This window comes from Talpa europaea (genome assembly GCF_964194135.1).
Source record: "Talpa europaea genome assembly, chromosome: 7".
Taxonomy (NCBI): Eukaryota; Metazoa; Chordata; class Mammalia; order Eulipotyphla; family Talpidae; genus Talpa; species Talpa europaea.
In genome coordinates this window covers 53,627,880-53,648,897 of record NC_140074.1, presented here as the reverse complement: position 1 = coordinate 53,648,897, position 21,018 = coordinate 53,627,880, and the positions used below count along the sequence as shown (strand labels likewise).

At 44.6% G+C, this 21,018-nt stretch overlaps 1 protein-coding gene across 1 annotated transcript in view; it reads left to right on the top strand.

Annotated features, from left to right (window-relative positions):
• The window catches only part of GABBR2 (gamma-aminobutyric acid type B receptor subunit 2), a gene marked incomplete at both ends in the record, with an annotated part of 333,143 nt that overhangs the window by 13,326 nt on the left and 298,799 nt on the right, over positions 1 to 21,018 (top strand). The gene's annotated exons all lie outside the window — the stretch shown is intronic.

The following is a 21,018-nucleotide window of genomic DNA, read 5'->3' as shown; positions in this document are numbered from 1 at the left end:
AAGGTTGAAACTCTAGCTCACCCCCTGAGGGTTTGCAATTACTAGAACATAGCTGAGGGCTGACAGAACCCTGAGTGGGGCCTGCTGCAACAAAGAGAGGTCCTGGGGGACCTTACTTAGAGTGGAGGATGGGGCATGGGGTGTCAAGGGCAAGGTTAGTCTGGAGCGCGGGTCTGCAGTATGAATATAAACTCAGTGTATGAATGCAAACTGCAGTGTATGAATGTAAACTGAAGTTGCTCAGTTGAGAACTGTGACCCTCAGCCTCCATATTGGCCCCTGCACAATCCCAGGGGAGTGACCTTGCAAGAGGGTTTCCTGCCCTTGTTCCAGGGTTGATCCCTCAGGGGGCAGGGCCTTGCTTTGATTTCAGTGGAGGTTCCAGGACTTTGAGGCTCTGGCAGTAGTAGGATGAAACTGAAGGAAATGGAGGCTGGCAGCTGGGCATGGCTCAGAGGGTCAGCTCAGGGGCACTGAGAGACCACCCCAGGGCCTGCGCCAGGTGATGTAGGGAAAATGCTTGAACAACCCAATTCCTTTCATCTTGGAACATTCAAGGAAATAGGACATCTGTACCTCAGTCTGGTAAAGTGCAAGGTGTAGTTGGTTTTTCACTCAGTTCTTATAATATTCGTGTTTAGTAGATATTAGTCTGGCAATTAACAACAAGAATTGTAAGTTTTACACAATCTGGAGTTTACTGTTCTCTCCAAATGCATCATCAGGTAACAACCTAACAAGAGAGGAATTCTCCCGTTAGTCCCCTTTATAGATGGAGAAATGGGCACAGAGCGACGAGGCCAGGGGGCCGTTAACAGAGGCCAACTTCGGCCCTTTGCAGAGCTGCTGGTCAGCTCCAGTCAGCCAGCTGGGGTCTGTGGTCCAGCACTCTTGTCTGGGGACCCTGCTGGAAGTCGGGAAGTCATCCATCACGACTGTTTGTGAAGGCCCTTCTCTCGAGCCCCGGAGATGGGGAACAGTTATAGATGGTGCCGTGTGTGTATCGGCACTAGATGCTGCACAGATGATAAAGTGCTTCCAAATTCATCCTCGTAAGCACTCAGAAAGGACTGCCAGAGATGGCCACTTGCAGGAGTGAGGCAGGTGCTCAGCATCCTGGAAGTATGGACCAGGTGTGTGCTGGGGTCCGCTGTCAGCTGGCCACACAGGGGAGGTGACCTTGTGCTGGACATCAAGCTCCATTCAGGGTCAAGTATGCTAGGTGGTGGGCATCTGAATATGACTTGGGTGTGACAGAACAGTGTGGGCAGCTCACCTGCAAGCAGGTGGCCTGGTGGATCACTTGAGAGTGGACACTGACTATGTGGCGCAGGGCTGCCTGACCACCACTTACCAGCTGTGTTCCTTTCGGACAAGCCACTTCATCTCCTGTGCCTCAGTGTTCCCATCTATTCCATGGGCGATTATCATAGTACCTAACTTATGGAGTAGTTATACAAATAGATCAGTTAAAATTTGTTGTAAACTTCAACCACTGCCTGATACATAATAAGTGCTCTGAAAAGTGTTTGTTAAATAAAATAAAATAAAAAAACATGATGTGAGTTTGAATAGTGCTCTTAGGGGAGGTACAAGGAATGTTACAGCAGCACAAAGAGGAGGTGATGACGTCTCACTGAGTGAAATCTGGGAGGGCTTCATGGAGATGGTGACCTTTGAGCTTGCCTTGAAGTATAGATGGTGGGAGGTATGAGGAGCCCTCTGTGGGAGGAGGGAACTCTGCAGTGCAGGTTGGAAAGTAGGACTTTGAGGAGATAATGCTGAGCTCTTCAGCTGTGGCAGGCACATAGGTGACTGACCATAGGTAACATTGTGGAGGAGTTGAGCGATCTGGTAAAACAGCCCTCAGGCCTGTAGTGTCTAAAGGATATTTTTTAATCAACTGATGGTCACCGAAGTCCCTGTCAAGTTCTGGCTTCTGGTACCTGACATCAGCTCAACGCCTGCTGGCTAAAGCTGGAGGATGCAGCCCCACATTACTTGGGAGCTGGACAAAGTTATCTTCAGGTACATCACAATGACAGGACACAGGGGAAAGCAGGTGGAATAGGTAGATTTGGAGGTAAATTTTGGCTTTGCTGCTTTGGTGTGGCCTTGGGCCAGTTCCTACCCCACTCAGCTTGTTTTTCCATCTGCACAGCGGGCATGTGAGTACCTGTTTGGCAGAGTGGTCAAATGAGAGTTAAATGCCTCAGAAAATCCCAGCTGAGGCTGTGCACATGATGAGCGCCTGAGAACCTCAAATGGGAGTAGGCCCAGCCTTTTTTGACACCACTTAGATTCGGGAGCGAGTGTGCCATGAGGCCAATCTAATTTTAAAAATTGAAAAATGACTCAAGGTCTGAAGAGGCCAGGGAGCAATTTCAGAGCTTACTCCAAGTTGGGTCTGTAGGTGGACATAATAGATGCAATCGGCTTCACGTTTCTCTTAATGATTTTCTTGATGAAGAAGCAGAGAATAGCAGTGATCCGTGCTGGAATAACTGTCATAGGCGCTCAGCAGCCAGAAGCCAGGTTGGCAGGCCAGGCCGTGCAGTCTGAGGACAGAAGGCTGGCACTGACACCCAGGCCCCAGTGCCAGGCTGATGGGCAGCCAGTCTGACTGCAAAGATTCCCCTTCTTGTCACAGGGTGAGCCCAACTGTGTTGGTTCTAGGGGACAGGATATCTGCTAAGGACTGGGCCATCCCATGCTCCCCTAAGAGGACAGGCTCTGGGGTTGAGACAGAAAAGCTCCTGGCAGCCACTGTCATTTGGGGTCTGGTGATTGAACAGACCATCAGGAGAGGAAAGCGTTCTTGGTGCCCACCTGGAATGCAGAATGGATTTCCTTTCGACACCTGCCAGGTTCCAGCCCTTTTATAGTCACCACCGATCGCTACTTCCCTGAGCACTGATGGGCCATTCCTAAAACCCATTTGGATGGAAGAGATTTTTAACAGAGCAATACAGTGGTTTTCTCACATCCACTGATAAAGAAGCTGATGTATAAAGACTAAATTGGATTTTCACCAAGAAGGACACCACTCCGGGTGTTTAGAGAAAGAGCATTGTAATAGCTTAGGCGCGCCTGCGGGAGAGGGAAAGCATATGTTCAGAATACAGGCCTGGGCCTTGGAGGGCTGAATCCCAGTGTGTTTCTGTAGAAATTGGACTCTCAGAGCCTTGGTTTCTTTATCTGTGAAATGGGGAGGACACCTGCTTTGTCTTCCTCTCAGGGGATTTTAGCTTAAATCAGATAATGATGCTGGAAGGTGCTCGAGAAAAATGAAGAAAGGACTATCTGGGTTCTGTAGTAAAGCCCTACTGTTCAGACAACGCCTGAAGGAGGAAATCATGAAAGCTATAGAAAGAGCAATGTTGGGGACTAAAGTAGGTCTCATTTAGGCGTGGGGAAGAAATAGGGTAGTGGATGTAAAGACTGAGCTATTCCGGTTTTTCAGTTAGAATTTTAAGTTAGAATTCAGGGCAGAAAATGGGTAGTTGGTTGGATTCTTTCATCCTGGATAAGTCAGGAGTCAGAATGTCAGTGGAGATTTAAGACCTGCCGGAACAAACAAATATATCCTGAAAAAGATTTTCTTATGTGGTTTGGCTGTAAGAAGCCAGTTTAAAAGCTTTCAAGTCCTTGGACGGTGGAAATAATCAGAATTGACATGAGAGTGTTAGGAAGCACGCTCACCCCTGCTGCCTCGATAGGCTGCCTCGACAGGCTGCCTCTGTTTGCTTTCTCCAGTTCAGCTCCACTCTAGGGTTGCGTAAGCTCCTCTAGGAACCTGGGGCGTGGGGGCCTGGTGCACTGTCTGGGAGTCCTGGGGGCAGGCATGAACCCACCTAGGTGAAACCCTAGGCTGTTCCTAGGGTTGTTCCACCGTTGGCACCACCAACTTTGTCAGTGACACATTCTGCCAGTAGCCGCTCTGTTCTGGGCACTCCCTGGGAGGGAGGCTCCCACCAGCACCCCCTTATCCTGTTTCACTTTCAGCCAAGGTCTGAACATACTGGGAATGCTATTTTGAGAGAGAGACCACATTCGTGTAACTTTTATTTATAATATGTTATAATTACCCTGTTTTATTATTGTTATCTCTTACTATGTCTACCTTATGAACTAAATTTTAATGTAGGTATATGTGTATAGGAAAAACAGCATATTTTGTATTCAGTACCATCTGTGGTTCCAGGAATCCACTGGGGGTCTTGGAAAGTATCCCCTGTGAATAAGGGGGGGGTGAATGTACTTCTCACTAAGGTCTTAAGAGGTAGCTTTCTTATCTCCATTTTTCAGGTGAGAAAACTGAGGCACAGAGAGGTTCAATAGCCTTCCTAAAGCTACATGGCTAACAATTGACCAATCTGAACTCAGCAGTGTGGTTCCAGGGTCCGCATCCCGAATCACTATGCGCCACTGTCTTTGTGTGTCTGGCTTTCAAGGGGCCCTCAAAAAATCAAGGGATCTGGTCACCTGCCTTCCCATCGATAATTTTATTATCCCCATTTTACAGATGTGGGAACTGAGACTCAGTGCGATAGAGAATGTTTGTGTCCCCTGTCTCCCAATTTGCATGTTAAATCTTGACCACGAATGTGATGGTGTTAGGAGGTGGGACCTTTGGCAGGCAATTAGGTCTTTCATGAGGGGTTAGTGCCCTTATGAAAAATCTCCAGAGCTTTCACTTGTTCCTCCTGCCACAGTGGTTACAGAGGAAGTGGGCCATCTGTGAACCAGGAGACGGGTTCTCATCAGATATGGAATCTGACAGGGTCTTGACCTGATCCACTTCTAGAACTATGAGAAATAAATTTCTGTTGCTTATAAGTTACCCAGTCTATGGTAATTTCTAGAGCAGCCAGAATGCTCTAAAACCCTGAGAAAAAGGGAGCCTTGACTTGCTGAAGCCACATAGTGGGGCTGCAGGAGAGCGGAGCTGGAACCTGGGTCTTCATGACAATAACATCTTCTTCCAGAAGTTTCTGGCTTGCCTTTTATCTGTGTTTCCTAATTCTGAGAGAGCGAGCACAGCACCCACATCCGGCTTGTGGCAGGCTCTTCCTTCTCATCCCTACCACACTTCTCATGCTTCCCATCTCGAACCTGCAGGTTTTTCACTTGTTGCTGGCCCTGCCCTACTGCCTTTCCCAATTGTCCACAGACAGTTGCAGGAAGGTGACAGGTGGGTTGGCAGGAAGCTTCCTCTGGCTCTGACTCCAATGCAGGTGCCCAGAAGATGGTTTTTTGAACAATTAGAGAAGGAAGTGGTGACTGATCTCTGGGGTCTCTGGATTTCCCAAGAATGTGTCCTGCTGCACTGACCTTGCTAACTCTGTTGAGAAAGTTACAAGACTGGCTAGGTCAGGGGAACCCAGCAGGTGTGAGCCCCATGAAGGTATTTGACAAAATCTTGTATAACTTTGACCAGGTAGAAAAGATGGCCCAATTGGGTACATGAGCTAATTGAATCTCAAACCCCAAAGCCACTGATCTGTAAGTAGTCTGTGGTGACTGCCACAGGACTCTGTTCTTGGACTGGTTCTTTACATTGTGTGTGTGATTTATGTATGTATATAAATTTATATATGTATATATATATAAATATATATATAATTTGTATATGTATATATTTTCAAAAGAAGCTCCATATTCTCTTTATAATCAGTGGCTTGAATAAGGTACTAGAAGTCAACTGGTCAAATGTTGCTGATGCTGTCAAGGTAGGAGGATTAGAGAATGTTTTAGATGGTAGAACCAGAAAACAAACTTCCTCTTGTTACATTCACCCCATTGCTCCAGGAATCCAAAGTTTCTTTTTCAGGTTCACTGCGTGATCTGCCATTCAGATTCAGAAAATCAACAGGACAGAGTTGGTGAGACGTAGGAGTAGGTGTGAAGAGACTGAGGCGTGAGGTGACCGTGACTCACTGTGGTCTCCGGAGTGAGGGAGCAGTGGCGGGTGCTGCTCAGTGCATGTGCTGATGGAAATTCAGTCTGTTCGGGGAGTCCCTGGGTCAGTTGAGAAGGAGGCCTCTTTCAGGGCATGTGGGGAACGGTGATGCCAGTGAGACCATCAAAGATGGCCACAGATTGAGGCAAAGCTCCTATTGGCAACCTGGACTTGGTCTCAGGTGCTGTTTCCCCTCCCCTCTCTCCCTGTCCATGTGCTTATTAAGTCCGTCCCCATGAACTGCTGGGGTGTTGGTGGGGAGAACCATGAGGTCCTATCCTCATGGAGCTGACCACCCAGTGTCTTTCTGCAACATATCGCTGGTGGCAGGGGTCTGTGGGATGATGCTGTCACGTTGGTGGGGAGAAATACGTCATCCCGAGGTAGGTGGCTTAGGGGCCAGCAGAGAACAAGCACAGGTGAGAACAGAGAAGCCAGGAGTGAAAGACTGTTCTCCTGATGAGCTCATTCTGCCTTGGGGGTGCTGTCTGGGTAGGGGGTCTGGAGGAAGGCGTTTCACCCTCAACCACAGCCATCATTTTCACCCTGTGTTTTTGAAGCATGGTATTATAGAATATTGCACAATACATCTGGTTCTGATCTTTTAGGGTAGGTACATTATCTTAGAATCACAAATCCCTTTCCCAGAATGAAGACAAATGTATGGGGGAATCAATAGATACCATTGAATATCATGAGCAATTTTTGTTGGGGGACTTGGGTCAGTATCACTCCAGCACAGTCGTCTCTCTCTCTCCACCACTGGACCCTTCCCAACTGGAAAGGGAAATGAATTCCCACAAGATCACCTGCATCTTTTGAAAAGCCTTGGAGAGTTTGCATTTTTTTAAAAAAAGAGATAATTGTAGTATTTTTATCTTATTGTAGAAACAATTTATGTTTATTGTAGAAAATTTGGTACGTGCAAATAAGAAGAAAATTAAAATCACTCATAACCCATCACCTAACATAATCACTGTTAACATCATGGTGTGTATTGTCACACTTTTTAAAAACTAAAGTTCAGATTGTCTGCTGCTTGTTACCTGCTCTTTTTTCCTTTTAACTCAATTTCACAAATTTTTCTAAATACTTAAGCGCTTTGGGCTATTTCAGAACCTCTCTACCATATGTTGAAGCGGCTGCCTGATATTCCACTAGGCTGCAGTTTCTTCAGTTGATCTTCTCTGGTTGAACATGTGGTTTCCAGTCTTGCTTGTGTGTGTGTGTGTGTGTTTGTGATTCCAAACAGTTCTGCAACATACAACCTTGAAACAAAATCTGTGTGCTTCTCCGCGATCACTGCCTTAGACTCTAGCAGTGACTGAGCCAAAGGGCATGCAACATTGAAGTATTTTATTTTTTTTTAAAGATTTATTTATTTTATTTATACAAGCACTGGGTACAGTCAGAAGCGCGGGAGGGTGAGAGAATTCGCCAGAGTGGGGAGCAGAACAGACAGACTGACGAAATACACTGCTGAGGGGAGCAGCGGGCGTGGCAGGAGAGGTCTGCATACCATGTGGGACCCTCGCCCGGTGGCTGGGGATCGAACCGGCGCTGCAAAGGCAGCAGGCAGCCTCGCAGCCCAGTGCTCAACCACTGAGCCACCAGGAAGGCCCTGAAGTATTTTAATATTCAGCTGTCGCTGCCTTTCTGGAGAGCTTACTCTGGGCTTGCTTAGGTATGCATCATCTTGTTTAATTTTCATAACATAGGTGGGAGCTGTTATTCCTTTTTCAAGATAAAACATCCAGACTTAGTTGTAGCAACTTACCCAAAACCTCACAGCTGGGACACAGAGGGGATCAAGTCCAGCCAGCCAGCTGTGGGGCCCACGCTGGAACCTGCAGCCAGCGTGGATGGCAAGGACCTCCCCTGGGACAGGGAGCTGGTGCTAAATAGAAAAACAAAACAGAAGTCCTGTCAATTGGGCAATTGATAGGCCTTTATTTTGCACTTCTTTATCAGAAAGTTGAGTGTATTGGGAATTGAGTATATTGAGGGTTTGATGAGCCCTCTGTGTCTAGGAATTGACTTGTCATATCTGTTGTCTAGTTTTATTCATCTGGGTAGTTTTACCTATTGATTTGCGAAACTCCTTTTTTATATATTCAAATTCTCTATCTTCACCCTAGGTGTATGGTACATACTTTTCCCAGTTTTTTTTCTTTCTTTTTAATATTATACTGTTTTTCAATAGTGGGGAGAGGATTTGAAATTTCATATAGCTAGAGTTAAATCTTTTTGGCTTCTGTTTTTGGTACTTAGGACATCCTGTAGTGATCTGTGACTTTATATATAACCCACTTAGATTTTCTTTTGGTTACTCTAATGGCTTAATTTTTAGCTGTCTAACTCTTTAATACATTTAGAATTTATTTTTCATAAAGACAGCCTCCTATGATATATATATTTTTTCCAAATACTTATGCCAATATCCCAATACCATCCAATGAATAACTCGTTTCTCCACTTACTTGAAATGACACCGTATGTATAATTGGTCTGTTTCTGAATTTTCTGTTCTGTAGAGATACCTGACACTTTCTGGATCAACGTCCCACTATGTAAAATTTCTTTGATTTATATTATACTATATCTGGAAAGGCAAGTCTTCTGGATTTTCTTATCCAGAAAACTTATCCTTGTCTATTTATCCTTACGCTAGAAACTTAGAGCCACTTTTTCAAGTTCTAATAATAATAATAAAGTTGATATTTTGGTTTGAACTTGGTAAGCTTAGAGATTGTTTTGGGAAGAATCAAAGTTTTAACAGCATTGCATCTTCATCTTCAGAAACAGAGTTACATTTTATTACATTCTTTCCCCCTTTATCTCCCTCTGGAAAAATTGGTAGTTTTTCATCCATTCAACAAATATTTCTTGAGCAATGCCAGATATTGTAGCTCTTTTATATAAACCTTACTCGTTTCACTGAGTTAATCACTCAGTGTTTTATATCTTTGTTATTGCAGTGAGTGACAGCCTTTTACTTGATAATGCTCCCCTTCATCACAGTGTAGAAAACTTTGATTAGTGAATGTTTTGTAACCAGTCACTCACCTGAGCACTCTTCTTGGTCCTCAGCATTTCCCTGAATTGCCTTGGGTTTTCAGGTAGACAGTTATATTATTTGCAAATACCAATACTTCTTTCTCTATTTTTTCACTTTGTTTCTTTGTTTATGGATTACATGCTCCCCACTTTGAGGAGTAAGTAGATGTGAGTATGGCCCTTCTTGTTTGATGGTCTGACTGCTGTTTCACTGTTTCTGGGCCCATTGACTGACATTTGTACAGATTGTACTATGTCCTTGAGGTTCTTTCTCTTTAGTAAGAGGGCTTGGTTTTGTCGCTTTAAATCAAGGAATGAGGGCTGAATTTTATTAAGTGCATTGCCCCATATGAACTGTTTGCATTTCTAAGAGCTGTTTCAGCAGGTAGGTGAGTGACTTCGTAGCTGCCCCCCGGACCTCAGTTTGAGGACTTTCTGGAGATATCTGTAGTCATCTTTGCAGCCCTATTGAGACCCTGTAGAGAAACAAACTAAAACTATGCTAGTGCTCTCCCAACCCCAGCAGGTGCTCGGGTCCAGCGGGGAGTCAGTGCTAGCATATTCAGCCATTGGCATGAATTTTAGGAGAAAGCACTCTCCAACTTTGGAGGTGGGATGTCTGGGGAGCCTCATCTCCCCATAGACGCTAATTAAGAGGCCATCAATGTGAGGAGACATTTCATCCATTTTTCCAGAAGAGGTTAGTATCATGTTTGCCTCATCGAGGAACTGAATTACAATGCCATAGACATTTAAATTGTGGGCCATAAAGTGCTTGTCAAGTACTAATTGCAGCCTTCCAGAGCTCTGGTATTACCAACCTCGTGATTAAGCCAGCTGCCAGGATGGCAGGCAGGCTTTCAAGCAAAGCACCTCGCAGAAAGGTGCTTCTGTGATGGGGCAAATTGTGTCTGGGAAACTAGTCCTGCTTTCTAAATCAACAAGTGACTGGGGAGCCAGTAATGAGCTGGACAGCGGCTGGAGTCACCCCCAGGACAGCACCAATTGATTGAGCAGAAAGTGAGTTGTTCTAATGCAATTTCATTGAAAACAGTTTGAACTTGGTGAAGATTAGGTTTCGTACTATGATTTGGAAAAAATGAATCGCCCCTATTACTGGATTGTCACTTATTGGTAATTTTAATGCACGATTCATTTATTCAATGAATATTAGCCATCAACTATGTGCCAGGGACTGTTGAAGGTGATGGCATATGTCAGTGAGCAGAACTAGGTCCTGTCCTCCGAGAGCTTGCAGGCCAGTGAAGGAGACAGGCACTGCCTCTTAGCGAGATGTCCGGAAACCAGGCCCAGTGACACAAGTGCTAGAAAAGAAAAAGAAGGCAGAGCAAGGGATGAGCGATGGTGATTTAGGGGCTGGGTGAGTTCATTTGAAGTTAGAGTCCCCAGGAGGCCCCTCTGAGAAAGACTTATGCTGGGGGCACTCAAGGCCTGCAGGGAGGCCTCTGGGGCTGAGTGATGGGTGGCACCGGGTCAGGCTGGCCACGGGGAAGAGTAGTTCCCCCATAGTGCTGCATGACCAGGGCCTGTTCGAGGATTTTGAGCAGAGAGATGATGTGACTTGACTTGTGCTTTAGGGCCATTTTCCAAACTCTGTCTTTAGGCATTTGGGATTTGTTTCTCAAATTTTTATTTTGGCGGAACAGCCACATTGGCTGAAAGTGAAAGAGCAATAGAAAGAGAGAATAAGTGGCCAACAACCACCACAAAGAAGTGGGAAAAAATTTTACAATTGGCAATAATGCTGGAACACCTCTATGATAGTCTAAACTGTTCTCAGGTGTCATTGAGTTATGAACAGGGAAAAGCCAACAAGCAGAATTCTTCATTCCTGATCCAACTGCCATCAGATCAAGCCTTTACCTGTCATGGGCCTGGCAAGGCGGGTGGAGTTTGGCAGGAGCCCAGTCAGAGATAGACCCGTGGCTCAGACCCACTGTCTGGAGCTGAAAACAACCTCCCCAGATGGCAGGACTTGGGGAATAGCATACAGATGGACTTCAAATAGTGCAGGGGTACTCTTGGCTGAGTGAAATGACTGTTTCATCTTTAGTGCTAGCACTATTATTTTATAGGCCTATATGGCAGGAGAGGTTGGCGCTGGGAACATCTCTTGAGTGAATGACCATTCGAGACCCTGGGTTCCGGCCTGGAATCCTTTCCTTTGTACGGGAGAGGTTGTCTCTGTTCTGGGACCCCGCCCCCATCTTCAAATCTCCTGGCATTCCTTCACGGACTTGCTGTTTGTTCAACTGGCATGGACTTTGGTCCCTATACTTGGCATGCTCACATACCCCTCGCTGGTCCCTGTCCTCAGTCCCTCCTTCTCCGCACCTCTCCCGCTGGTTTGGTCTCACTGACCAGATAAACTCACTCCCCCCCCCCGCCCCCCCCCCCCCCCCCCCCGCGCTTCACCTTGTGCCTTCTCAGAACTTTCCACTACATCCTCAATTCCTATTGGCTAAAAACTCATGTGCTCTCAGTCTCCATGTGTCTGACCAGGGTAGGAACAGGGGCCTTGGTTAGGGTCTCAGCCTCACCACACAACACTGGACCGGACCATCAGTGGAAAGACATGTCTTTCCTCTGAAGCTCTGTTTCCTTCTCTGTGAGGTGGGGGAGGCTGGACAGCTGAGCTCTTTCTCTAGGACATGGTGATTCCTTTCTGATCTGACTCCCAGGACTCCTGCCAGCTGAAGCCTGGTGGGGAAAGAGCAGAGATTCTGGAGAAAACTCAGCCAGCTTCACTGCTTCCCCCCGCACTATGCCCCAAGGATGCCCAGTGATGGTTCCCCCCGCCTGTGGACTCTTGGTTGCTGCACCCAGCTAAGAGCCTGGCAGCCTCAGGGCTCCACCAGCATGAGGGTTTGTCCCTTTGCTGTGCCACTGCCTGGTCACTTCTCTTTTTGTCTTGTCTGTCACACATCTCCCCCGAGGATACCGCCTCTCTTCCATCGTCATGAGCCAGGAGCCTGTACTGAGGCGAGTGACATGCCAGGGGTTGTTTCCTCTGCTGGACTGGCCTCCTGGCACAGGGTCTTGCTCAGTTGGGCTTTTTGCTGCCAGAAGACCACTTAATAGCGGCATTGCAGATGCAGGCCGGGAAGGGTCCTGGTTAATGTGGCTTTCATGGTTGAGTGTGCTCTTTCCTCTAAAAAGAATGTTCAGGAAATCCCAGTGATTTCTGGGCTGAGTCTTTGGGTTTAAGCAGTTTGTAAAACAGGTGACATGGCTGAATGTGGACATGGGAGTCCTAGGGAGTAGTGGTTCTACCTTCTATCCAGAAGCTAATTACTAGGCCCTCTGTACCTAGTATGCTAGGTACAGAGTGGGTTTCACAGGAGGGAACTCTGAGCAGAGTCTGCAAAGCCTCCTTTTCCTCCCTAGAGGATGGTAGAGCCCCCCAGGGCTCAAAAGGCAGGGCTCACAGAGCCAGGAATGGAGCGTCTGATGGGCAAAGTTTGTAAACCTTGCTTCTTCCCCGGGGGGATTGATGTGGGATGTGTGGATGGCATTTGCTGGGACTCATGCGCCCCAAACAAGGCTTTGTTCCTCACAAAGGCCATTACCATCTATCTCCTCCTCAGCTGGCTCCCAGTGACCTTCAGAGATAACGGCTGAAGAATTAGCACCCAGCATAGGTCAGACAGGGGCCTGTTTGCTGAGCAATGCTTTATAGCAAAGCAGCGTGATAGTGGCCAGTATCTAAGGTCTCCATGTGCAGTGATGCCTCGTTTTTTTCAGCCCCTCCAGGGCAGAAGTTGCACCAAGGGGCTTATTTTCAGGGAACTTAGAGTTTCCACATTTAAACACTACAGTTTTCTTTTTTTAAAAAAAGATTTATTTATTTATGCATACAAGAACTGGGGTGTAAGCCAGAGGTGTGGGAGGTTGAGAGGATTCACCAGAGAGAGTGGGGAGCAGAACAGACAGATCGACTGAAATACACTGCTGAGGGATGCAGTGGGCAAGTCAGGAGAGAGGTCTGCTGTGCCATGTGGGTTGCTCCCTGGCAGGGGATCGAACCCATGCTACAGTAGCTGGCGGTAGCTTGATAGTGCCGTCTTTAACCCCTGCACCAAGAGGGAGGTCCCTGTAGTTTTCTCTTTGAATAATAACCATTTGTATTTCTTTCTAAAATATTTTTGTCCTTTTTTTAAACTAATATTTTTTCATATGTACATTCATTGTAGCAAAAACCAAGAAAGTGCTTTTAAGCAGTATTAACTTTCTCCTTTAATCTGTTCTTGTTAGAGATAAACACTATTAACACCCCACCTTCTACGAGGTGGTACTTTTCATTTCATCTTTTATTGATGATTTAAGGTCTTCATCACAATCCTTACTAGCTGTCACCTACTTTACTCTGGAACATGTAGGGTTTCTTGGCCCTGCACTGGGATTCTTGAGTATACATGTGCCGCATGACTGTCATCTAGTTTGTGTGTTTTCACTCCCTTGCTGCCTGCTGACATTTTCTGCTGCTGGATCCTTGCATTCCTTTCACCTCTCTCCATGCTCCATATCTTCTTGATTCTAAGATGCACATCTTCCCTGGCCATTTTAATGTTTCTGGGACCAGGCTGTGTCTTGCCAGCAGACAAAGGCATAATGATGAAATACAAAATAATCTAATGAAGTTTATCACCTCCTGGTGTAGATGGAGTCTCATATATTTCCCACCAGGTTGCTATGGTCACTTGTTTTGTTGGAAGCCTTACACTCACTTGAATTTAACTTGCATTTGGCTTCCTAAATGATTGCTTGTTGTTTGTGCTAAAAGATTACACTATAATGAAGTAATAAAATGATTGTGAATGCAGAAGATTGCCTGTCCTGTCAGGCCAGATGATTAAAGGCAGAAGAAATTGTCAAATCTCTCAGACTAGATCATAGAATTTTCAGTTAAAATAGGTAGATGGGACCAACTTTTGTATCACAAAGAAATAGCAAGTGCCCCAAATTATTAGATGCTTAGGACGGACTTTGAAGAGAAACTGTTTAGTTTCCACTTGTAGATAATTTAATTAAAGACAATGAAACTGCAGTCATCAAATAGGAGATGCAGATGAAAGCCTCTTATCTTTGGATGGCCTGAGAATTATTCTGTCAATTTGGAAAGTGCTGAAGGGGTCAAAGTCAAGAAGTTGAGGTCATATTCAGCAGGGTGTTACCAGAAGGCTGTTCAAGTACAACCAGGGTGAAAGCTGACTTAGAAGACCTCAAGGCTCTAAGAAGCCTTCGCTTAGATGAAAAGTTAAGAGTATGGTATTGAAGAAGAAAGTAGGTTGCATAAATCGTGCTTTTTGTTGGTCAGAAAAAAAAATCTCTCTGTGTTTTAATTGAAAAAGGAAGGAAAACTGCCACGTGCTATTACATGGGTGCTCCTTGAGGAGACATTATGTTTAGTGAAATAAGCCAGATACAAAAAATACAAATGTTCTCTGAGTCCACTTCCATGAGGTATGGCCAGAATAGTAAATTTCATGGAAACAAAAATAGAATGGTGATTGCCTGTGGCTGGGGGTGGGAAGGAGAAACAGGAGTTAGTGTTCAATGGGGACGGTTTCAGTTTTGCAAGATGAGAAATGACTGCAGGTTGACCACACAACAGTGTGATCAATTTAACACTGAACTTTGCAATTAAAAAGTGTTAAATGGTAGATTTTATGATATATATGTTTATCACAATTAAAAAATAACATTCTTGTGCTCTCTTGCTGAGGGCCCTACTAGCCACCCGGGTCCATAAACCAAAAACCTTGTGCACCTCTGGTGCCCCCCATCCAGTGATCTCCAGGACTTGCGGATTATTCCTGCTGTTTCTCCAGCTGTCCCATTCTTACCATCTCTCCCATCACAGCCCACGCTACTATCAGCTTCTCCAGTCCCCTGCAATGTCCTCCTAACTGCTTCTTGGCCTTCTTTCTGGCCTCCAATCCTTTTCCCAGAGTGAAATGTTCACAGTCTGATTGTATCAGGGCCTCAGTTAAAAACCTTCAGTGATGGGGAAATGCATATCAAAACCACAGAGAGATGCCACTTCATAGCCACTAGGATGGCTAGAATCAAAAAGACAGATAATAAGTGCTAGTGAGGATGTGGAGAAATTGGAACTCTCCAACGCCACTGGTGGGGATGTAAAATCGTGTAGCCACTTTGAAAAACAATTTGATCCTTCCTTAAATTATTAAACATAGAATTACCACAGGACCCAGCAATTTCACTCCTAGCTATTGATACCCAAGAGAAATGAAAATGTCTAAATAAAAATGGTACTTGAATGTTTATACCAGCATCGGTCGTCTATCTCCAATAAGGTGGAGAGACCCAAATGTCCATCAACTGACAAACAGATACAGAAAATGTGGTTTGTTCATAAAACCATATATTATTGACTATTCAAAGAAGTGATGTATTGACACAATGTGGATGAAACTTGAAAATGGTACATGTCAAAGGAGCTAGTGATAAAAGACCACATAGTATATGACTCTATTCATATGGAATGTCCAGAAGAGGCAAATGTATAGACACAAAGGATACTGGTGGTTGCTTAGAACTGGAGAAGTGGGAGGTGGTTGACTTGTATGTGACTCTACTAAACACCATTGAATTATATACTTTGAATGGGTGAATTGTATGGCATGTGAATGATATCGTAATAAAACTGTGTCTTAAAAAAACCTTTCCAAGACCTTCTACTGCTCTTAGAAACAATTCCAAAACCCTTGGGCTGGCATTTGGGGTCTTGCCTGCCTGACTGATCCTTCATTCCCAGTCCCATGTCAGCTGAAAACTGCTCCCTGGCATGTGACCCTTTGGAGCACACCCCCTCCCGGCCACTCAGGCTCTTGCTCAGTTCTCCTAGATGAGCTCTGCTATTTCTACTGCATTGAGATTCCAGCTCCACTATCGCCCCCTCAGGGAGGCTTTTCCTGCCTCCTTGTACCAGGTTCCCCATGATATACATTTACTGTTTCCTGCACCTGTTTACTTGGCTGTGTCTGCCCGCCCTGCCCCCAGTCTGTTCTCTGTGTTTGGTATCCTCAGGTGTTGATGTGCTGCAAGAATCTGTGGAATCACAAATCAGTAACATTGTAGGTATTAAAGTTTATAGTATTAAAGTTCTGCCTTGTACCTGAGATGCTCCACTGAGGCTTAAAACCAAAAACTACAATTAATAAAATGCCTTACAAAATGACATTAGTTAAAACAGTGTGTCCCACAACCAAAAGGAGACAACACTATCTGAAGCTGGGGGAGTGGTTATGACCAAATGGAATAGATATTCCAAAATGAATACAGTAAATTTCATGCCCAAATAAATATTATAATTTCAAATATAATAAATGTAGTATGTAAAAACAATTGAAAAAATCTGAGTTATTCCAAAAAAAGGGCATTGGGAGTGACTGGTTAATCACATTTAAAATGTTAAATTATTAAAACAAAACAATTACAAAATGGGCAACTGCAAAGGAATAGTCTGATAAATTTGAATACAGTATTTTTAAATGTCAGAACTTCAAAACCACCACTACATTGGGCTTCTAGGATGAAGGCTCTGAGATGAAGTGATACTCATAAAAGGTTTATTGGGAAGGGCCTGGGAGAGTTAGGTCTCTCCAGAGAGGATGGCAGGAGGGGGCATGGAGAGAAGCTGGACAACATAGAGCTTTCAACTGATGCCTCAGCTGATCCCCTGGGATGGCCCTTCTGGATAGTCCCAAAATAAGGCAAGGACCTGGACCTTTGTATCTCTACAGCAACCAGTTACTGGCCCAGGGCTCCCCCTTAGGATGAGGGCAAGTTCCAGTAAGGGAATCAGTTGTGAAGCTTTATCAACAGTTATTTCCAGCAGCTGGAGGACTGGCCAATAAGCCCAACCAAGGGGACCTGGCTTGGCCCCACAGGAGCCACACAATATGCCCTGACAGTCATAAACCACACTCAGGGAAAATGTTTATAGCCTGGATATTTAGGGTCAGATTTCCTGGGGAACTGGCTTTGAGCAGAGATCTGCATGCACAGGGTTTACATTGCTGGTATCCTCTCAACAGCCTGAGGGGAGCAGGATGGGATGGGCAGAGCAGGTAACTGTCAGGCAGCTGCTGCAGAGGCCTCAGCTACTTCCCAGAGAGCTCTGAAGCTGGAATAATCCCCAGATGTGTCCAAATTAAGGCAAGGGTGCCAACTCTTCATAGTCCCCAGTAGAACAGATACTGGTTGTAGGCTGTCCCCAGGGAGGGCATGTAAACTTCGGTAAGGCAGCTCACTTTGGGCAAAGGCAGTTCCTGGAGAGGGCTAACTTGTGAGCTCAGTGGTCAACACTACCTGAAGCCAGGGGAGCAGGTGGCAAATATAGCAACAACCCCATCCAGTGTTCCTGCCTCTTCTATTCACCAGGTGACTACTAAGTCACCTCCTGGAGTGTCTTCACTAAAACTTTGTGGGCTCTTTCCTCGGAAATTCCCAAGGGGAAGTTAGTGGGACAAACTAAATCCCCCACCACTACAACTGGTCTGGGGAGACACCTGCTACCCCTCATTGCTCTCCTTCGCTATCTGGATTCCCTGGCATTTTGGCTGAGCTAGGTGACTTACTAGGTGGGGGATTGAGCCCCTTCTCCCTGAGGCATATGGGCCCCTGGCTACCTTGTTTTTCTCAGGCTATTAGTGTCCATTTACTGTCAAAATTGGGGAAAAAAATCACAATGAGATATCTTGGTGGCTGACCAGGGACAAAGCCCACCACTGGGTGGTCTGTGAACTTAGTAGGCACATAGGACCCACACTTTTTTTAGTGACTGTCCCCCAAGTGATTCTGTTCTTACTTGGGGCCATGATGACCCTTGTCTCCCTGCATGTCACTGTCAACTCAGACTCTGTATTGAATCATCTTCACAATGTCTGGGCTCTTTCTCTTTCCCAAGTTCATGATTACTTGAATAAATTCTGTAGGTCCTTCTGGAGGCAGATTGAGGAGTCTCATTACACATACTTGCCATGGTGCTAAAGGGCTCTTCCATTAGCCTTTCGTCTAGTACCTCCTTCAGAAGAGTTTCAAGTCTTCAGAATGTCTCCATAAACTGAGCGACTGGGATTAGGATTTGTTCAGTGAGGCAGCTGCCTTCAGCCTCCTGATTATCCATTCTTGGTTTTTGATTTTTGGTTGTATAAATGAATCAGACTGCCTATCTGTCATCCCCTAAAAACACAATGTTCTGTTAAGCATCTACCTAGAGCTTTGTGGAGCAGGCCCTCTGACCGCCACCCTGCCCCTGTGCACATTATGATAATTGCACCCACCTTGCTTCTAACAGTTAAGTGCTGCTGTCTGACCTCTTCTTATTTGGATCCTGTCATCCCCATTGCTTTTGGGGAGTCTGGTCTGTAAGAGCATTTTCTATTACAGCTTTGGCCCATGGAGGAGAGACACCACTAAGCAGAACATCTCAATGATACTGGTTCCCCCTCCTTCAAACCTCTCACTCCCCACTCAGCAGAAGCTGGTCCACTGCTTGGTTTCCTGGCCTTGAGTACAGCAGTTCCTCAAATAACATTGCCTTTTTAAAAAATACATATAATGTTTAGAAACAGTAATTCCAGCTGAAGTTAAACAAAATGGTATTATTTCAGGGCCTACTTTTATTGTATGTTATTTCTCTGAAAGATGCAGCTTTAAGAATCCATAAAGGATGTTAAATGAGGACTTACTGTATATCCACTTTCATGTGCTCACTTCTCTTTGATCCCTTCCTCCACCTTCTGCATGGCAGTCCTGGCATTTCTACTTCACTTAGCGTGGGCTAGGCTTCTAAGAATTGATCCCTTTTCTTAGGATACTTGCCTGGGTAGTACAGGCTGTTTCAAGGCAGGGTCCTCCCATATGACAAGCTCATCCTTAACTGACTTTATGTGCCATCCCCCTTGAACCATCATCCTCATAATCCAGTACCATCACCCTTTGAATCCAGTCCTGTTGGAGAACCACCTCATCCTTGGGGTACTTGCTGGCTACTTCTTGAGGCTCCTTTGCTGTTATCTTTCATGCTTCAGCAGGATCTCCCTGTCTGGCTATATGGTGATTTAACTCTAATTTAACTCTGGTGGTCAGGAAAAGAGATGGGTGCCCTGCAGGCACAAGGGTTCAGGAGAATCTGAGGATTCATCTTCACATGCATCAATTTGATATCTCCATTTCAAGTCCGATGGGCACTTTCCCCAGTGAGAGCCCTGACTCAGGCAATGCAGAGTTGTCAGGGTTAGCTGCTCAGCCTTCCCTGGGGCTTTGCTGTCCTTTTATGAAAGCCCTGGGTCTAAGCCTCATATTTTTTTTGCCCTTCCCCTATGGGAAATGTGAGTCTGTATGCTTCCCAGAAAGGTCTCTGATTTTCACACTTCACTTAAATTAGTGATTAATGACACTCAGCCTCTCTTCTTCTTCCTCCAGCCCATGGATTATACCAGCAACAGTCATCTGATTCTGAGTTCTTTATGATTACTTTTTTGAACCTCTCCAATGGTGCAGCACTGCCCTTACCAGTGTCCATTGCAGTTCTCCATGATAAAACCTAACAGATTCTCTGCTTCAGCATGTCACGGACTATGAATCCTTCCCACTGACAGCTCCAAAATCTCATACCAGCTTCTGCTTCCTAGGGCTACTAGCTACTAAGCTGGCTTCCTAGGTTGCACTCCTTGGTTAAAAAAAGACTTTGAGATATGCATATAATGTAAAGATACAAGGTAAATAAAGGAGATGTGATGATGGAAGAAGTTTGAGTATGTGAGGAGGGGGCCACAAGCCAAGGACAGCAGGCTATCTCTAGAATCTGGAAAAAACATAGAAATAGATTTTCCCCTTAGAGCTTTAGAAAGAACCAGTCCCACTAGCATCTTGATTTTAGTCCCCGTGACATTTTAACTTCCGTCTCCAGAACTATAAGCACATACATTTGTTATTTCAAACTACTGAATTTGTGGTGATTTGTTAGAGCAGCAACTAATTCAGACCCAAGAAAGAACTTCACCAAGGAATAAATAACAACTGACCATAGATGCAGTTTAAAAGAGCTAACTTAATAATATATTTTACATTTGCATATAACATGTAGCACATAGTATATTTATATATATACGTAAGCTGTCAACATTCAAATTAAAGTAATAGCATTTTTACCTCTCATATTTTTAAATATATAAAGGTATTGGTGAGGATTAAAGAAATAAGTATTGTCATAATGCTGGTGTGGATGTTGTGTAAATTGGTACATTTTCTGGAGGGTTATCTGAGAATATTTATCCAATGACTTTAAAGGATATATCATCTTTGAGCTAGAAATTCCATTTCCAGGATTTTATCTTAAGCTAATGTTTGAAGGATAATCTATGATAGTGAAAAATGGAAAACATCCCCCATGTTCAAGGAGAGAGGATTGGTTGAATAAATGTTGCTTTATCCATGCAATATCTTTCCATACTATCTGTACTCAGTTTTGACTTAGAAAAATATTGGTGACATATTGTTCAATGTAAAAGGCAGGCCACAAATTGTATGTAGCATATAATCCTGACTTTATTAAAGTATGTATATTAAAATGTCTTAAGGAATATGTACCCTAATTTTAATGTGGTTATTTCTGGTAGGTTGTAGTTTAATACAATTTTTAATCAATAACAGAAGTCAGCAAAATACATCACCTTTTTTTTTTAATTTCAAGCCTGCCAGTTAAGAATGCTTTTTATATTCTTCAAAGGGTTGTTACATGACAGAGACCACATGTTCTGCAAAGGCTAAAATGTTAATTAGTTGGGCCTTTACAGAAAAAATTTGCTGACCCCTTATTCAGTCTTCCAATTTTCTCAGTGAATAAAACAATGCTAAAAATATAAAGCAAACAGAAGACTTGTGAACATTTCCATAGTATAGTGGTTTAAAGGTAATAAATCAGTCAGAGTATTTAAAAAGACACC